Source organism: Branchiostoma belcheri, unplaced genomic scaffold, assembly GCF_001625305.1.
Source record: "Branchiostoma belcheri isolate BF01 breed outbred unplaced genomic scaffold, Haploidv18h27 scaffold136, whole genome shotgun sequence".
In the NCBI taxonomy this organism is placed as follows: domain Eukaryota; kingdom Metazoa; phylum Chordata; class Leptocardii; order Amphioxiformes; family Branchiostomatidae; genus Branchiostoma; species Branchiostoma belcheri.
The window spans coordinates 187,145-205,995 of record NW_017802780.1 but is presented as its reverse complement, the minus strand read 5'-3'; the positions used below and the strand labels follow the sequence as shown (position 1 = coordinate 205,995).

The 18,851-nt window shown below is 38.3% G+C and overlaps 1 pseudogene; it reads right to left on the bottom strand.

Moving 5' to 3' along the window:
* Positions 1–2,303: 2,303 nt before the first annotated feature.
* LOC109464296 overlaps positions 2,304–18,851 on the bottom strand; it is a 27,615-nt pseudogene continuing 11,067 nt past the window's right edge.

Genomic DNA, 18,851 nt, shown 5'->3' with positions numbered 1-18,851 from the left:
ACCGGGGGGTCTCTTCGACCCCCCCCCCCGAAGAACTCGCGAACGGTATGTTGTATGACCACCGAATTTTTAAAGAATGGTGTACTAGTAAAAATTTATCATATCTACAATTTTTATGTCGTTATGACGTAATATGACGTCATTATGACGTCATTAATGTGATGTTATTGGCCAAAACCGTCTAAATAGGTTTTTCCCTGAAAACTAAATGGTATTCAACATAACTGTACCAAAAGTGCTTATGATAGAATATTATGGTGTAATAAGTCTTATGTTGCCCATAGCAACACCGGTGACGTCATAAAATGACGTCATGCATATTTAAGATATCCGCCATCTTGGATCATCAATCTTGAATTTTCAAAAATAGTTTTATTTCATGATCAAGCCTAAAATACATTGTAAACATACTAAAGACCTTCATTTAAACCTTTTTGGAAAAAGAAATGGAAGTATTGATGAAATTTTAATGAAAATAACCTGTATATACCTGTTCTAGTGATATGGTCCGCCATCTTGGATTTTGGCCAATGACGTCATCAAATTAGCATAAATTATGCATATTTAATGATAAAATTTACATAAAATTATATGGGATGTTATTAACATTAGTAAACCATGAGTAACTTGACATAAAACCCATAAAATTCTATTGTTGAAACAAAAAGTACTAAATTTAGCAAAATATGCCTGTCAGAAACCCGTTGCCATGGCAACACAAAAAATTTTTATCTTATTCCAATGATGAAGAATATTCTAGGAAAAGTCACAAAGTTTGTCCGTTCTACGGCTAGCCGTTCAGACGCTAGGTGACATCAAGCACTTTTAGCCCCCCCCCTCGTCTAGGTAGGGTTAAAACCATATTTGCCTAACCACATAAAAAACTGTGTTATGTAATTAACTAAAACTTTAAATTGTGGTGTTTATGATTAAAGCTAATTTTAAAGGATTTCTGATTCAAGATATCGGATTCAAACTGGAAGGCTTTAATATGTAGAACTTCTTTTATTACGTTGTTGCTGTTACCATAGACAACCAATGTCATGGCAGATGTTAACGTTGTATTTGCACAGTCTCTGTTGTGCATGTGGGTCTTTAAAGTTTATTGTTATTGTTTACCGTAGTAGACAGTTTAAGCTAATGTAATGAAATAAAAGAATGTCATAATGACACCAAACTCCTTGTTATTAATCAGTTTTACATTGTACACCGATAATGAATACGGTGTATAATTAAGTCAATTGTTTTCAATAATTGAGTCAAAAATACTTAAATACTTATAGTATACCATATGAGCTTACTATATAATGATCAAATTAAGATATCATAAGAGTACACATTGTAGTACACGTCATTTTACGCAAAACTTATCATATTAACTTGACCGTATTTTCCTAGGGCTTTATGCTGCCATGGAAAGCTTTTAATTAATTTATAAGAAAAAGTATAACTTATCTCTTTTCTTTAATATTTATTTATTTATTTATTTCAACTGCAAGCAATACATTACACAGACTTACAGCAAAAGCCGATGAACGTAAGTCCACATACAGCTAAACAACTTCATTCCATATATACAAAGGTACAACATACGTGACATCAGATAACAATTCTTGTTTCATACACACACACACACACACACACACACACACACACACACACACACACACAAACACACACACACACATAAACAAGTTCAAAACAAAATGTTTTCCAGCTGAACAATTTTAAATCAGTATCACACAAGTCAACTAAATTAGGTAAGTAATTGTAACTGCATGCATATTACGTTGGGGTCAGAGGTCAAGAATTTGGCAATAATATATTATACATATGCGTATACTGAAAACTGAAATAAATCACTGAGGTCAACTACAATCTATCAGCAATTAAGACTAACAGGAACAGGAATAAATGAACGTTATATTACATAAAACGTCATTTGAAAAACATTTTATCAAAACGCTTACAACAAGTCTCTAGTAATTTAAATTACTTAAAATTGCAAATGTAAACTTTAATGACTAAAAAAATAACTACTTGCAATAATCTAAACTGTGCTATTTACAGCAAACGCTTTATATACCACAACTTAATTGTATCATCCATCAATAGTCTTTAACTTGGTAAATCAATAAACATATATATTTATTTATTTATTTATTTATTTATTTATTTATTGGTGCATACATTTGGTCTTCTTAACATAGCGGCGGGTTGCATTTCTCGCACTTCACCAGTCCTCCGAGCTTTGTAGATGGGTGACTTTGTCGTCCATGGCAAACCAAACTGATCCAGTGATCTCACTGGCCCGTCGCCTGGTGACCTGACGGACCCGCGGGAAGGGAGACCGGTGACCGTTGTACCTGACCTGGGTTCTCGTTGTACCTGACCTGGGTTACATCTGTCCCCATGGCGATGTCTACAGCCCACGCTATGGCAAACAGTCCGCATGTACTTCCGCTTTCCTGCAGCTGCACACATGGTACTTTGACAATCAGTACATCAGTGACCATGTTGGAGACTGACGCGTAGCACTGACACAATCGGTCCTCCAACAATCCATTTATCCTACCGGGGATACTGTTATAAACACTGACATGTCCACCTATGGAGGACGAGAGTACCCAGTGGAATTGGCCGGTGTGGTGAATCTGTAGACCTTCTCCGGAGACCCGTGTGTATCCGTAGGAGGACGATCCAAACTTGAGTGTGTCGTCACCACGTCTGGTGATTACATGTTGGAATAATAAAAAAAAGACGCTCCTACTGCCGTATTTTGTAGTCCTCCCAATCCCGGATACTGACGGCGGAGTAACATCTGTGCGGCATGGATGTGTTTGTCTGTCAGCAACTCGTCACTAAGGAGTACAGCCTTGCCTTAAACGGTGAGATTTAGATCACAGATCCACTTATTTCCTAAAATGGCCTTATTTTGCCATTTTGTTTGTTAACTGATCGTGACACTTTTGCACAGTTGATTTAGTTGTTGCACAAATTACCCTTACAAGGATGTCCTCAATTTGCCTCTGCACCCTTATCTCATTTAATAGTTAATGCTCAGTTATTCTTTCTGACTTTTCTCTTCTTTCTCATATTCTTGCTCCAGGATTTGGATTTCAGTGTCAATATCAAAAGCATCTGAATTAGTATTAGTTGATTTTTGGATGCTGTGGTTATTATTTCCCATGCCCGTGGTACCTTGGTGACTTTCTTCGACTATTGTTGGTAACTTCCTATCTTCCCGAGTGATTTTGTCGGGAATCACATCTTTCCGTGAAGGCAGGATGGAGTTACAGATGTCCAGACCTTCATCAAGTTTCTCCTGAATGATGACTATGTTGGTCTCCAGTCCTTTCATCTTTATCTCATCTTAAAAAAAAAAAACTTGTTTAGCATTAGTAAATCAACATAAGGATCTTAATTTAAAATCTAATCCCTGTAATGAATGTAACTTCGAACAATTTAAGGTATTGTCATGATTTCGTATTGATTTACTAGTATAATGTGCCCACTCGAAGAAGTAAGGAATTTCAGTTGATAATGTGGAAATGTTGTTTTTGGTTGCACCAGAATGGGGGAGGGGCTTAAATAGTTTGTCCTCCGCAGCAAGGGTTGAAAGTAAATGTGCGGATATTGTGTTTTATTTAACTGATAGGGTTGCAATTTCGTCTACAAGGTATTGTAGATATAGAATACAACATGATTTATTTAGTACCCCCCGAGGTCCGAGCCCGACCTCGGGTAGGATCGCCCGAAGGCCGGATGGAAAATTCGACCAGCTGAAGGGCTGGGACCGAGGCTGATGCGGAACACACCGTGTTTTAATTTATTCATGCCATACCCAGCTAAAAAGACGTCTTTAATTGCAAAATAAGGTAAAACTGTGTGTCCCTAAACCTAGAAATGCAACAACATAATTTCCAACGTCGAAAACATGCATTCTAAATATAAAAAAGTGGCTCAATCAGTTAAAACGTATTCAAATCGTTCTATGGAAATCCAGGACGTTTTGGATAGTACGGTCTGATCCGGAGCACCGTTATCGAAGGTTTTGCCCGCGCGGGTATGATATAAAAAAGTTTTAGAGTCTGTGGGAATATTTGATATTGCCACTGATTGGTTTGGTTGAACTTGCCTGGTTTATATGGCGTGCTGTGAAACCCCAACATAGCCCTGAAGCTCTTCCAGATGTACTCTCCAAGCTCTTGGTCATGTGTGACGTAAACGTCAGAGGAAATGGCGTCACAGACGATGGTCATGAGGAAGTTCATCAGGAGGATGAAGATGCAGATCATGAAGGAAGAGAAGAAGATCGGCCCGGTGACAGGGTTGGAATCCAACATGTCTTGGGCGAAGAAACTAGAATCAAAAGATACAGGGATTTATTGTTAGGCAATGTACGGCAAAGAACTACCTGAATATGTGTTAAGCAATGTAAATAATCATTATATACACCTTAGTAAAACTAACCTGCCAAGCATCATCTCGAAGAGTGCAAACGTTGTGTGGTACAGGTCTGCGTAAGACTCCATGTGGATTCCGAATATGAGGTGTGCTGAAGCCAGGGACAGGCAAAAATAGGAGTCACTATCAAACATCGTACAACGTGAACTAACGGCAATGTTTGAATGAAAATTGTAGTTTAACCTGCAGTCCACATTGCAATTGTGTATTGGTCGACATACATGTAAGGTTAGACATGACCTGACCGTTTCCGAAATCATATCCAGTTGCTTGAGGTACTTTTTTTGCCAATTGTGGATTGCTTAACGTTCATAAAAGCTGTACTAAATACTTACCTGAGCTGATGAAGGCGATGAAGGCGATGGCAGCAACAACCAAAAACGACAAGAGCTCTTCCTTCATGATGCCGGGAAGAGCCAGGAGTTTGCCGATTGTTTGACTGAAGCGGACGACGCGAAGTAGGGATATGGTGTTGATGAAGACAACAAGACCCAAGATGTGTTTAAAACAAGAATCCCACCATGCAGCAGTTTGCAGGTCGACAAAGCGTTCAAACCCCAGGTCACCTAGGAAATAAATCAGAGCCTTAAAGTTTCTTAAACCAAAGTCAGCAATTAACAAATAATCGAATGTAATAGTATCATTTGAATGTAACAGAAGGAACATTCCATTTTACTAAGTATTTTGTTTTGTGCGGAATGAGTTGTTCGATAACGATAGTCATAGGCTATTCAACTGCTAGCGACATGTTAACGTACCGTTACTTTTTGCGACCACTGCAAGTGTTTCCGATGCCACCACGTATCGCTTGATGAAGACGGAGATTGTTGTGGCAGTACCGATGAGGCTAACACATCCGAGGGCATTCCATTTCGACGTGAAATACTTCCATCCCACCTTTATCATTACTTTCAGTTCGTTACAAAATATGGCGAAGAACAGTAGTGTGAATAGGATGTGCATGAACAAGTCGACATAGTCAGCATCACTTTCGTACTGAAACAATCTAAATGAAGTGATTGTTGCTGTTGGTACGAGATGCCCTACTTCGGAACGATTTATGATCATGTTTACAACACTGAACAGCTTTAGGCTGGGATTGTACAGGTTCACGGTGATTGTCAGGGATTTTGTGTACTTGTCGAAAAACTGGTTGTCTTTCAAGAAACCGAAGAATGATACAGCGGAATCATGAACCAGGGGAACGTCAAACGAATGATGATTTGTGCATTCGAATGTGTTATTTTGATGAGGTAACACGTCTGTGACATTAAATCGCCAACAGTTACCAGACACGCTCCACCCGATGTCATCAACAGACTTGGAACCTGCAGTGATGGACATTATATACCAAGTTTTATTTGTGGACTTTAACAAAATCTGCCCATTACAATGATATTAACATCATTTGAAACATCTTTAAGATAAAGAAAGAAGAAGTAAATTTGTCTAAACGTACCTGGAAGTTGTCTAACTTGTATCAGACGTGGAGGACCGAGACGGAAGGATCCCGTGTTGTGTGCAAACTGTCGGTCTAAGTACTTCATGTCCCTTCCGTTGTACCAGGTAGCTGGGTAAAGGGTCGGCAGCAGGACGTCCTCAGTCCACGCGTAAAACTGATCCGGAGTTTTAATCTATAGGCAAAATTTACAATTATTATTTGTACATTATTATCAGGACCTGTTCAGCGCACTGCGACAACAGCTAGGTTTCCAATTCCCAACCTCTTGCTAATTGCAAATTACTGGACTACGCTGAATAGGTTGACCATGTAGCTGTTAGTGCATTTGCGTCTATACTAGATGAACAGTATTCCTTACATCCACAACTTACCGCATCATATTCTTGCAGAATGTTGTTCGCCAATGACTGTGTCTCATCAAAGGCATGTTGGTCCTTATCCGCCTGGGCGATGTAGAAGAGGAGCACCACGAAGATAAACAGGAGAATAAACTCCTTCAGTACTGAAGCTGACTTCTTATTCAGTTCCTTCTTCTTCCTAGCCGATTTTACATCAGACATGGCAGTTGGATAGACCTTCTTTGGTGCTGTAAAGGCAAAGAAATAATTTCATGAAAATCTGGCATAAGCAAAGAAAACACATTATTGAGGTTGATGAAACTGTAGGAAGTAAAACCAAACTTCTATACATAATTTGCATTGTATTTAGTACAATTAGGTGTTACATCATAGTGTAATACATAAAATAGATATTTCATTTGGCTGTGAAAGACAAGAAGTATTTAAAGTGAAGACGACATATTGAGAGAAATCAGCCACAGGGGTTCAAGAATTAAAGTTTTAAATTTCTTACCTGTAGAGTTCCACAGGTTCAGCTGCAGGTCTTCCTTCAGAATAACTTGCGGCTTGGTGAGGAACGGGAGACTAAAGATGGCAGCCAGGCCCACAGCAAGGACAAAGATCTACGGGGAATACAGTTAAATATTTATATTATGCGGCTTGCATGGATATGGTTTCGTTCGTGTTTAATGATGGTATATTACGACATTAGGTTCTCGTTGCAGTTTTAAGCCTGGATCTTTTTAAATTTAGTCTGTTAAAGAATAAAAAAAATCATTACAACGTAAGCAACGTTAATACAATCTTTGTTATCGTTATCATTCCAAACCATTTTTATTTATTGCTTTTAAACCAGTTTCTTGTTAATTCAAAAGACGTTCTCAGCACTATAGGAGTAAAAAGACGTGGCGAGTATCATCTATATCGGTAAAAAGAATAACCTCTTCTACATCATAAGCCTAAAGCTTGTCCCTACTATGTTTAATATTAAGTACGTGTCACCTGGAGAGTGTCCATTACACAACTGGACCCCATGAAGGACAGAACAAATGCCTTCATCCAGGCGTCACTTTTCTCCTTCCCCCATTCCATACTGTACAGGAGGACGAAGAACTTGGAGCTAGTGGACACCAGGAAAACGGTCAGCCACGCCACGTACTTTGCCAGGCGAAAGAAAGTTCTCTTCCAATATCCTAATAGTCAACATAATGTTTACAAGATAAATGTGATAAATGGGGTATACTGTGAACTACATTGCTGGCTCTACAAGTTAAATTTGTATAATTATTATTATCAACAGTATTACTTGTTAGTTGTTATTTACTTGTAACAACCACTGATCTTCCCACGTTACCCATATTCACGTACTATCAGTAAGCGTTCGGGATGTTATAATCGTTAAAAAAAAACTATCACTGGGCTTGTTTATAATGACAAGGAAGTTACATACAATAACACTAGATTTTTTAAAAGTAAAATCATACATTTGTAAAAAAAAAACTAACATAAAGTAGCGTTCACATGATGAAAATGAATAAAAAAATCATAGTTTTGCTACCACTGATCCATTCTCATACCTTTCTTGGACGGGCGGATGGACATCTCCGGAGTGTTAACGGACAATGGCGCCTCCATGCGGAACAACTGCAGAAGTACCAAATTGACTGGCAGCACGGTCAGGGCAGTCATTAGACTGATATACAGCTCCTATCAAAATGAAATTTTACATAATAAAGCTATTAAACCAGATAACATAAAATAAAACAATTAATAACCTATGATAGCAATGGCTGAGTATGGTTTCTGTATCTGAGAATACATATGCAACTATGGTGATTTTTTACATAATGCCAAAATATACCCTCAATCGAGTAATATTATTGTCAAAGCAAGACATGTTTAAACACTTGATGTCATGCAAGAACGAATGTACAGTAGACGAACTATGTAATTATGTTTCCAAATGTTTCAAAAAGAGAGAAGAAAGGGCAACTAACAGTAGATGATAGGTAGTATACAGTATTGTTGTACTGTATAGATTCTTAGCACTTTGCATTAGAATATAGCGTTTTAGTATGAAATGCTCATGTTTTTGCATACTGCATACCCTCTTGTGCATTTAGCCCATCTGGGCAAGAACATGCAATAAAGATTCAAAAAAAAATTATTACCTGCATGGTGAAACGAACAAACCCCAGGTTCAACACTCTGGTGTCGGCAGTTGTGTTTTCTGCCTTGTACCACATGGCGCTGGATAGCATCATGGTGTTCAGTAGAGTAAAGCAGCAGGACAGACGCTGGGCCTTGGTAAAGAGTGAACCTACTCCGGGCAAAAAAAAAACGTTAGAAATGTGTAATGCAAGTTTAATAGCTTTGTGTGAAATACATCACAATTAGTGTTTAGATTTTTACGAAAGAAAGCTACACTGATGTTGATACCTTTTGATTTCATATTAACATTTTTGTATATGGATATCATAATAAGTTGCAATTCAAAATATCAAGATTGCATTCAGAAACAACATGGTATTGTTGTCTGCGCACTCTGCTGCATGCCACATCTGGTACGAATTCTGCAGAAGCTGGGTTCGCGCTCGTGTCTGGACATGACTGAAAAAAAAATCCATCGTTCTTACGGATGGGAATATAGAGCATATTACCGAGCTTATGGCCAACGAAAAGACCTGGTATGATTGTCTACCTTAAACTTCGAGCCTTAGTAAAGCCGCTTTAAAAAAAAAAATAGTTAGGGATGAAAAAAGAATCTTACCCGGTGCTGCTACAAGGGCAGACGCCCAGAGCTGTTTATCGTAGAACACGTCTCTGGTTGCCTCATTTAAGACATTGGTAAAGGAGGTCAGCTCCTCTTTGGTACTTGTGTGAATCACCTTCTGCACTTCACAGTCCCCCTTTTCTGGTGATAACCAGTCATTGCATGTAAAGTATGATCTGAAAAGCATTACATATAATTGATTAATTTGTGTATCAATTGTGTTATGCAACATGTCCTTTTCATGACCAAACTAGAGTTCCATGATCTCATACCTTCGCCAAATGATGTTAGCCTTTATGAATAAGAAATTATATATTAATCCTCCTGATTATGCAAATAGGATCCTCAATTGCATGAATTATATCTGGTGATCATATTCTACACCAAAAGACAGTCTTATCTTAACAAAGAATGCCATCATAGCATTTCCTCATAAATTATGCAAATGTGGTCCTTATTTGAGTAAGTTATGTTTAATTATGTTCACCTTCACTTAATTCTCAAACACCCCAAGTATGAAATTCCAGGCAGTTACCACCATGCAATTATAACATTTTCTCATTAATTATGCAAATTAAGTCTTCATTTGCATAATCGATATCTGCCTGTGTTTCTCTCGTTCTTAATAACATATGTTACAAGCTTGGACTTCCAATAATGGATGCAGCTGATTTATAGAATTTCCTCATTAATTATGCAAATTACATTCATATTTGCATAATTGTAATGTCATTATGTCAAGCATCACTTAAGCTACATACATACCAAAATTCACGATGATCCATCAATCGGTTCTTGAGTTATCCTTTTTTAAACATTTGTCCTTTAAACCCCACTGCAGTTCTAGAGCAAGCAAATAGGGGGCTCAAACTCACGTCACTTCACTCCCCAGCACAAGAGCTATCTACCATCCAAATTTGGTTACCCTAGCTTGTCTGTATCATGAGATATCAAAACCGGAAGTTCTGCTGCAGTACCATGACAAGCTGCCAGGGGGCCCAAAATGTAATCATTTTGAGGTCTCATCAAGACCTACCCACCTACCAAATATCAAGTCAGTCCATTTAAGCCTTCTCAAGTTATCGTGTTTACAGACACACACACACATACACGAACGCCTCTGAAAACATAACCTTCTTGGCGAAGGTAAAAAAGTAGTAGCTGCCAAAACAAACATGCCAGTTGATTTTTATACAATGTCATGAAGGAAATACTCAAGCTCACTCGTGTTGATGTTCACATTTGAAGAGGAGTTGTAAGTATTCAAAACAAGAACTGGTCGAACAAGGCATAGTGAATTCCACTAACCCAACATGCCAGGAGAGAATAAAAGACGGACTTGAGAATTGATTGTAGTGTAGAGAAGAAACCAAACTGGCAGAACAATTTTAACAAAGATTTGTCGATTTGTATAGTCTTTTTGCGTCTTACACCACGTCCGTTTCCATATCTCTGACGACAAAACTTCCGAGGAACCAGGATGCCGTGTCTCCTTTCCCAGAGTTATCATGCCAGATGCGCAACAACAGCACTTCTCCAAGTGACTCTCGCACAGGCATGACAAAATGTAAAGTGCTCCCACGCAACAAAGCCTGTAATTATCAACGGTAAATGACATAGCTTCTTATTTTACCCTTAAGTTTACATAATTTCAATAATCGTATCAAGAATTTTGCTCATAGATAACTCGGGACCAAGCTATATATAACATTTAAGCATATATAGCATGTATATTGGCCTTGGCTAATCAGATGTCCAAAATATTAAAAAAAAACAGTATGAGGCATACATAAATATGTTTTATGTACACGTCATATACACCAACCGGACGTTGAATAATCGAATTAAAAGGAAATACCATAGACATCATTCGGCATTCTATCGTAAGTTATTATAACTAATGCTGCATTGATGGCATGACCTGTTTTAAGTTGCACAGTGTCCACATTTGTCAATAAAACAAAAAACGTCAATGACATATAAAGGTGTCACAAATACATTTGAATGAAAAAGGATATTGTAAGATGTAAGTTATGATACGAATAAAATCAAAGTTAAATCAATTTAAAAAAAAATAACATAATACAGACCTCTCCTTTTGGGTTCAGCATCTTGACTGGGGATGTGGCCTCTGACCCGAAGAGTTGGAAGCCGATCCGTGAGGTAGTCCCTGCCCCGAACATGGACCCGGTGGTGACCGTGAGTTGATAGACATGACGTGCGACCATCCTGTCAGGAGGGACCAGACTCACTTTGCACAGCGGATCACTTTGGTTCTTTGGCCCTCCACTCGCTCCGGTAATGGGACTTACCCGACCGGTGAATGGACGACGAAGGGCCTTCTAATTGTGTGTAAAATAAACTATTAGCGCCTTTCTTAATAAGGTACATCAATTTGGCTTTATCTATACAAAACATGACATTGATCAACAAATTTTAAAACAGCAAATTGATTTGCAGCGACAAGCTAATTCAGCTAATCATTTTACCAGTTTAAAAATCAAATTTTAGTGACTCCGCACGTGGTATGCTGGATTTTTTATTAAATGGACGTAACTTTCTACACTTCCTAATGTATATCAGAGAAAAAATCCATATATTTTCATATTTAAACACAATCCTATAATTTGACAAAGTAACGTCACTAGACAGTAAATACTTTATTTAATACTCGTCTTATGATTTTATTATTTGATTTTGCTTTAGTCACTTGAATTGATTGCACTTGTTTGAAATCTGCCTGTTTAACGTTAATGTAAACACCACCCGTGAATAACATGTAACTACGGATTGCTCGCGACCAACTGAAGCATTACCTTTTTAATCTGCATATTGTACTTGTAAACTTATGTGTGGTTTATAATTCCAAAAAGCATGACTAATTAAATAACGAAATACGATTTCAAGTTCAAAAATGAATGAGCTTTAACCCTACCGATACTTGGTGAAAGTCCACGCACAACAGAACCATGAGAAGGAGGTACAGGATGAACTCGGACACCACGATGGAGAACACTACGGAGTTGTCGCTCAGGTGGAGGAAGTTCTGGAACGCGTTGATGAAGTTGATGGAGTTGGGGAGTGGAAGAGTCAAGGTCCCTACAGAGACCTTCCACTCGGTCATGGGGCACGTGCAGCTGATGACCCCGTCGTCGAGACTAATGTCAGCCTGCCGTGGGTTCAAAGGTTTACGATGAAAATAGATGGCGGTAGAATTATCTAGACAACACACTGATAGATGTTTTGTTCGGGTTATGTTTAAAACCTCTGCCTGGTGGTGCTGTATATTCTGATATACTGCAGTCTTGATGTCAAAAGTTGATGAGTGAGTATTGTCTCTTGGTTGCTTCTATTTTAGATCTCTTTTAGATCTTATAGATTCCATTTGAAACCAGTTTTGTTATGTCCGTATTTTCTTACATTTTATTTCAGGAGTTGTCCGTATGAGGCGATTCAGATATATAAAAAAGACCAAGAAATATGCCTAATACAGATAAACATGTACTGAATACCGCTGCTTCAGCATGGGGCAGCTTTTTTACGTTTTCAATTCTAATCTTTGCAACAGTTGACCAATTACCCTCTACCTTGTCGCCGGTGATCTATCAGGTTTGGAGACTACTACGTAGCAGGTACGTTATTAATAAATGATAGTAGCATTGCACTTTTTATTACATTTAACTGGATAGACTTACATCGCAGTCCTCCAGCCCCCATTGGTTCGTATCGTCGTTCCAAGACGAGCAGCCCACAGCTGACATCGACAGGGCGTAGTCTTCCCTGCTCAGGATCTGAACGGTAGGCTGCGGTTGATGACTTTGGGCGGAGATCGCCGGTCCTGGGAAGTTTAGATTTAAATCATTTTTTTGCTCAATAACAGTTACAGAATCCGAAAACAAAGTGTTGTATGGATATATTACTGACGGATCAAAGTCTGGTAAGAGAATACATACTAATTAGCTAAAACTAGTTGCATCTCCATGTCGATTCTAAGCAATGCAGTATTGAACACGGTAAATGTGTAAGGCAGAGCGTTCTATAAGACTAAAGGTTTGTTACCACAAACCATTGCATCTAATGTATGTATAAAGCCGTTACCGTAGTGACAATTTGGACAAATAATTTTTTTTTCAATTTTTTTTCAAGGTACATTACGTATGTTTACTTATAGTATAAGAAACTCACCTAACTTCTGTACTCCCACATACAAAGGCCCGCCATGGTCAGTTGTGTTGGGAATGAAGGATGCTGAAAAATTCGTCCCCTTGAGCCAGGCCTCGTATCCGTCTTCTTTTATAACTATTTTCTCTTCATGCTTTTCTGCAGTTGGAGGAGAGCCGTAAGAGATGTACACGTGAAATGTCGCTTCTACATCCCACCAGTTCATACGGATAACCGGGATGACGTTATCAGCTGGAACATTGAAGGCGTGGTACGCCATAGTTGTTCCGTTAGTGTTCTCCTCCGCCGTGTTTGGACTTTCTGTCGTAACGTGTGATGACCGACTGCCTGGCCGTAGTTTATCATAGGACGGTACAAATGGCATATCCAGTTTTATCTTACTGGTTTTAATAAGGTTTCCAGTATTCTTTGCATTGATTGTCATAAACACCACTGACGACGAGATATTTTGTCCTCCTGTCGACTTAGTCCAAGAATATGGGTTCTTCCTGAAAACTGTCATCTGAAAAACACATGGTACATCTTATCGTTTAGTAATTTAAACGATGCAGGATCTTAAATTGGCTTGGAACAGTGATCGTTGTCTCGATTATACCACTTTATCTTCAACAAACTGAACAATCCTGTTTTGTTTTGCGCAGCAAAGTCGTAGTCTTGTGAGATTGACTGACAATAGTAAATAGTAGTAGTAGTAGTAGTAGTAGTAGTAGTAGTAGTAGTAGTATACTTAACGACTAGAAATACCAGAAGAACGACAATAGGCATTGTATTTTGCGTATTTTTTACCTTGATGTCCAACATATCTTGTGCATTGGTTCTATTTGTTGGGGGGATATATGCCACAATATCCCCGGAGCCAATGTGGAGGTCTTTGTCAGAGGGAAATCTTGCCACATCCAAAGCGACGGTTTCTGTTCTAAAGCTTGATTCATATTCTACATCGTCGGACTGCAACGCCAGCAGTGTTTCGGCTACCTGGTCCAGAGATGCTACAATGGACTGAGACGCTTCTCCTTGCTTAAATGAATACAAATTTAAAACGTTAATAGTGTTAAAATGGATCTTCATGAGTTGCTTTGAATACTTCTGAATGCGAGATTTAACTGGTGAAATGTTATCAATCAATTTAAATCATTGTGCGAATTAGCATATTGTTATAATCCTCACCATGTCTTCCTTTTCCTTCTTCTTCTCCTTTAACACCTTTAGTTGCTGCCTCGGGGAGAGATCGGTGGCACTCGTGTCGATAAAATCATTTTCTAACGTATTATCGGGGTAACTTAGAGTTTGCGTTTCCTGTTTAGGTAACACATCGATGGCTGCTGAAATCGTCTGCACAAAGGCTGAAAAAGAAAGAAAAATCCATAAAGCCATTTGCGTTAAACTCATCATAGTAGAGTAGAGCAGAGTTGGGTTAACTACATATAGAATAGTATAGTATTATAGGTTAGTAAAGCTGAATAGAGTAAAGCTCAGAAGGTGAGATGAACCAAAGAAAGTAACGTAAAATTGTTAACTATTGATGGGGTAAATCGCAGCACTGTTGGTTTTCTATTATTCTGACAAACGGCCAAGGTATAGTTTATTAAATATCATGACATGAGTCAATATCATGACCTACGCATTGTAAACCCAAAACAAAAGTTTCTTACCATGGGCTATGGTTTCCATATCCTCTATCGAAATGCCCTGTAATCCCCGAGTCGCAGAGACAAGTTTTTCTATAATTCCGGTCGTGGTTTTCTAGTATGAATGCGAAAGATTATAAATAAAATAAAAATGATAACCACTGCGTATATTACGATTTGCAATGATTAGCAGATAGGTTGATACGGGTGGGTACAACTAGTATACAAACGGAAATACAAGGATTTTAACATTCTAGTAAGAAATTTGGGTTTTTAGGAAACTTATTGGACGATCCGAGGTAAACTTCAGCTCACCAACACTGACGGTGACATTTCTGATTCGGAGGCATCAGCAAGCTTGACGATGTCACTGATGTTGGACGTCACTGCAAGAATGTCTTCCGCTTCCAACGTTTCCGGTAAATTTTGGTCTAGGCCTTGTACCAGCTTCTGAAGCTGTGAATTAATGGGAATATTAGTGTTGTGTTATATTTTACTAGCACATGCAAAGGAAAGCGAGGTGCGTCTTTTGAAAAAAAATGTGCATATGTCAGTAAATCTAGGAATCTAAATATATTCGGTGTTTTGTCCCAAACCGAAATTCTGCACACCTTTTCTTCCAAATCCTCTGTGGTCCGTTTGGTAGATGTTGTGTATTTGTTTATATCTGAAATTCAGACGCAAATAGTACCTTAATCAATTCAACTAAATATATAAAAATGGGATGTAGGCATTAAAAAATTACAGTACACAATCTAGCGTTAGTATTATATTGTAAAACTCAAAACTCAACAATGTACGTACCCAGAGTCGATGTCTGTGAGGCACTGGGAGGCTCTGTTGATCTGACAGGGGAAGTTACTGCTAACGAAAGAAACATACCGTTATATAAATCATGCAAACTCGCTTTTATCGACAGTCAATAAAAATATTCAACAGGCTATATTCCATCTTACTTTATGTCACCAAGAGAAATATCACAATATTTCATACCTTTTTATACGTCTTGGATGTTTTAGGGGCTCATAATACACCGTAACGAAGGGATTTCTGCTGTATGCTAACGTCACGTTTATGTCACGATTAACATGGTCACTAGATAATATTTACTGAACTCTTACCGTAGTCTGTGGTAGTCCATTTGCCCGTTGTTGTTGTTTCTTCTTTAGGCATAGCAAATGGCGACGGGGCATTGGTTGATTTAGAAGTCGTTCCTAGAAAAATATTAAACATAAACAGATTATACTCTTAAGTTATTTTCTTTTCATATTGATATTGTGTTTTATATTTTTTTTCATTATGAGATTCCCGAGACAGTCTGTTTCATAAGAAACATTTCCAGGCAAAGGTAATCTAAATTTGAAAAAAAAAATGTTGTCCTAAAACTCAACAAAGATAAGGGACTGTACGATATTTACCGGGGGGGGCGGTCGTCTGAGGGGGGAGGGCCTAGGAAAAAAATTTTGAGCCGGGGGGAGGGCCTAGGAAAAATATTTTAATTTGGGGAGGGCCTAGGTAAAAATTTTGTCAAAGATCCCTTTAAGTCTACAACGTTTTTATACACTTTCAAAACATGATTAACGTCTGTCCCATACATATCGTAGCGATTTGCCGGTCATTGGAATCGGCAGAATTTTACGCTCCAATAATATCCATCCCTATTATTATAAATGTATTCGCCCAAATCTCCCACAGTCCTCCTCAAAATCTTGCATTTTCGCCAGAATCGGCGAAACTGGACTACACAACCAAATTACATGGATTAAAGTCGTGTCAATCGCGGCTATCGAAACGATACCGATAAAAAATGTAGAGAAGGCTTGTCGGAAGGTTTTGAAAATTAATTTTCGCCGTTCAACGCACCAATCCCAGTGGTGTGCGTGCGTCGGCAAAGGTGACCCGCTGGTCCCGCCTCGCAACTCGCTCAAACTTCTCGGCGTGGATGTCGGATGTCGACGGATTAATTTGGTATTTTTTTTAAACCAAGGACTATTTTAACATATATATCTATGTCCCTCCAAAGTTAATTGAAAACAACACGTAACTTGGCAATAGTGTTTCCCTGTTTGTAATAAAATTGACGCGGAAGAAGTTCGTGGACGAAAGGTAGGCTAGATTTATTTCGATTACACTGACTGACCGTAACGTTACTGACTTTAATAGCTCGATGTACCAGCGAAATATGTGGTGCCAAATTTGCCCCTCAACATGCAAAACATGGGTTCAAATTCAAAATTTTTCCGGGGGGGGGGCAATAGCCGTGCCTACTCGGGCTCTAGTGGCGCCCGCGCCTTCGGCGCTTCATGCGGGGAAAATTTTCAATCAAAATCTCGTCCTCCCCATACGAAATTTCACTCTCTATGATTCACACCTGGGGGAGGGCCTAGGAAAAATTTTTTGAGGCGGGGGGAGGGCCTAGAAAAAAAAATTTTGACCTGGGGGAGGGCCTAGGAAATTTTTTTACGCTACCCCGGACGACCGCCCCCCCCCTCCCCGGTAAATATCGTACAGTCCCTAAGGCATTAGCAAAGTAGAAACCTTTAAGTGTTAATGGCAAATATTCCTACAATAGTAGAATTCTAATATATTAGGCATTTTTCGAAGGTATGACGATTTGTTGTATTTTTACACTGGCTAATTTAAACAACTTTGTAAATACATGTAACAACCACATTGGTAGTAATAAAAACTTAATTTGAATGTACTTTCAAATTTCCAACTGTACACGTTGCTATCACTTGCTGCTGTAGACTCTTTCCATAACGAAGAAGTGGTCAAAGTCGTCCTCATTCTATCCGATGTAGTGCTAACCTCAATTGGCCCTATAGATCCTTCAGGAACAACGGATATCAAAGTGTTAAAGCGTTACAATCCCCGTCCTTTGAAAATAAATAATAAACCGATGTGGACAAAAAAACAAACTTCAATACAGAATTTTTCAAAGTACATGAAATCATTTAAGTGCATAAAATACATAAGATTTTAATACGTTCTATTCTATGGAGGAAATATAGCAATAAAATGTCACTTTTATCATACGCTACGCATAACTGTATCTATAGCAAAACACACTATACCTGTGCTGCTTGAATAAGTGATGTCCACGCTACGACCATACTTGCTGAAGGCCCCCATTTTGAAGACGTAGGTCGTTTCTGGTACAAGATCCGTGACGTTATAGGACATTGTGTGCCCCTCGAGTCTAACATGGAAACGTTGCCATTAGACACCGATTTAGTAAATTACGCAGTACATAAATATATACGGTTTAACAGTTTAGCAGGTTTTCAACTATGCCAAATGATATTTTATAAGTTATAATTTATAATATTTAGGATAAACTACGTACAATACGACGCATCTTGCATCAGTAATTACGAAAACATTTTTATAATTACTTTGACAGTAACCATATCCAACGAAGAAACCTACATTGATTTGCATTGCATTTAGATAACATGAAACATATTATATACTTATACTTATACTTTATTCATAAAAATCAACATAGCAGTAGTACATGGTACAACTGAATTGTGTTGACCTAACAAAAAGTAAACACGAGTCAGCTTGTTATATTTGTGTATGCTCTAATAGTGTGTACATACGGTCTTAATTTTTTTGCAAAGAATAGTCTATTTATAATACAGCAAGAGGCATTTTGCAATGCTAATAAAGTAAAACACGGTAATCATATCCAAAAATGGAAACGAAAACAATTAAAAAAAAGATTTTGATAATATGAAACTTATTATTTATGGTCTAATAGTCTTGACATACTATGCTTTTATGTATTTTTTTTACCCCAGGAATGCTCTTGTACTGCCATATTGGTCTGAAATTTCCAAGTTGTAGGATAAAATATTGGCTACAGGCGGGGTCCATTCCAGGAACAGCCAGGTCGTGGAGGACTTGGTGACGTTCAGACTCGAGGGTGGATCTGTGTCTAAGGTATTTAATTAGAAAGCAAAAACATCAAAGAATGAAACAAATCCAAAAGT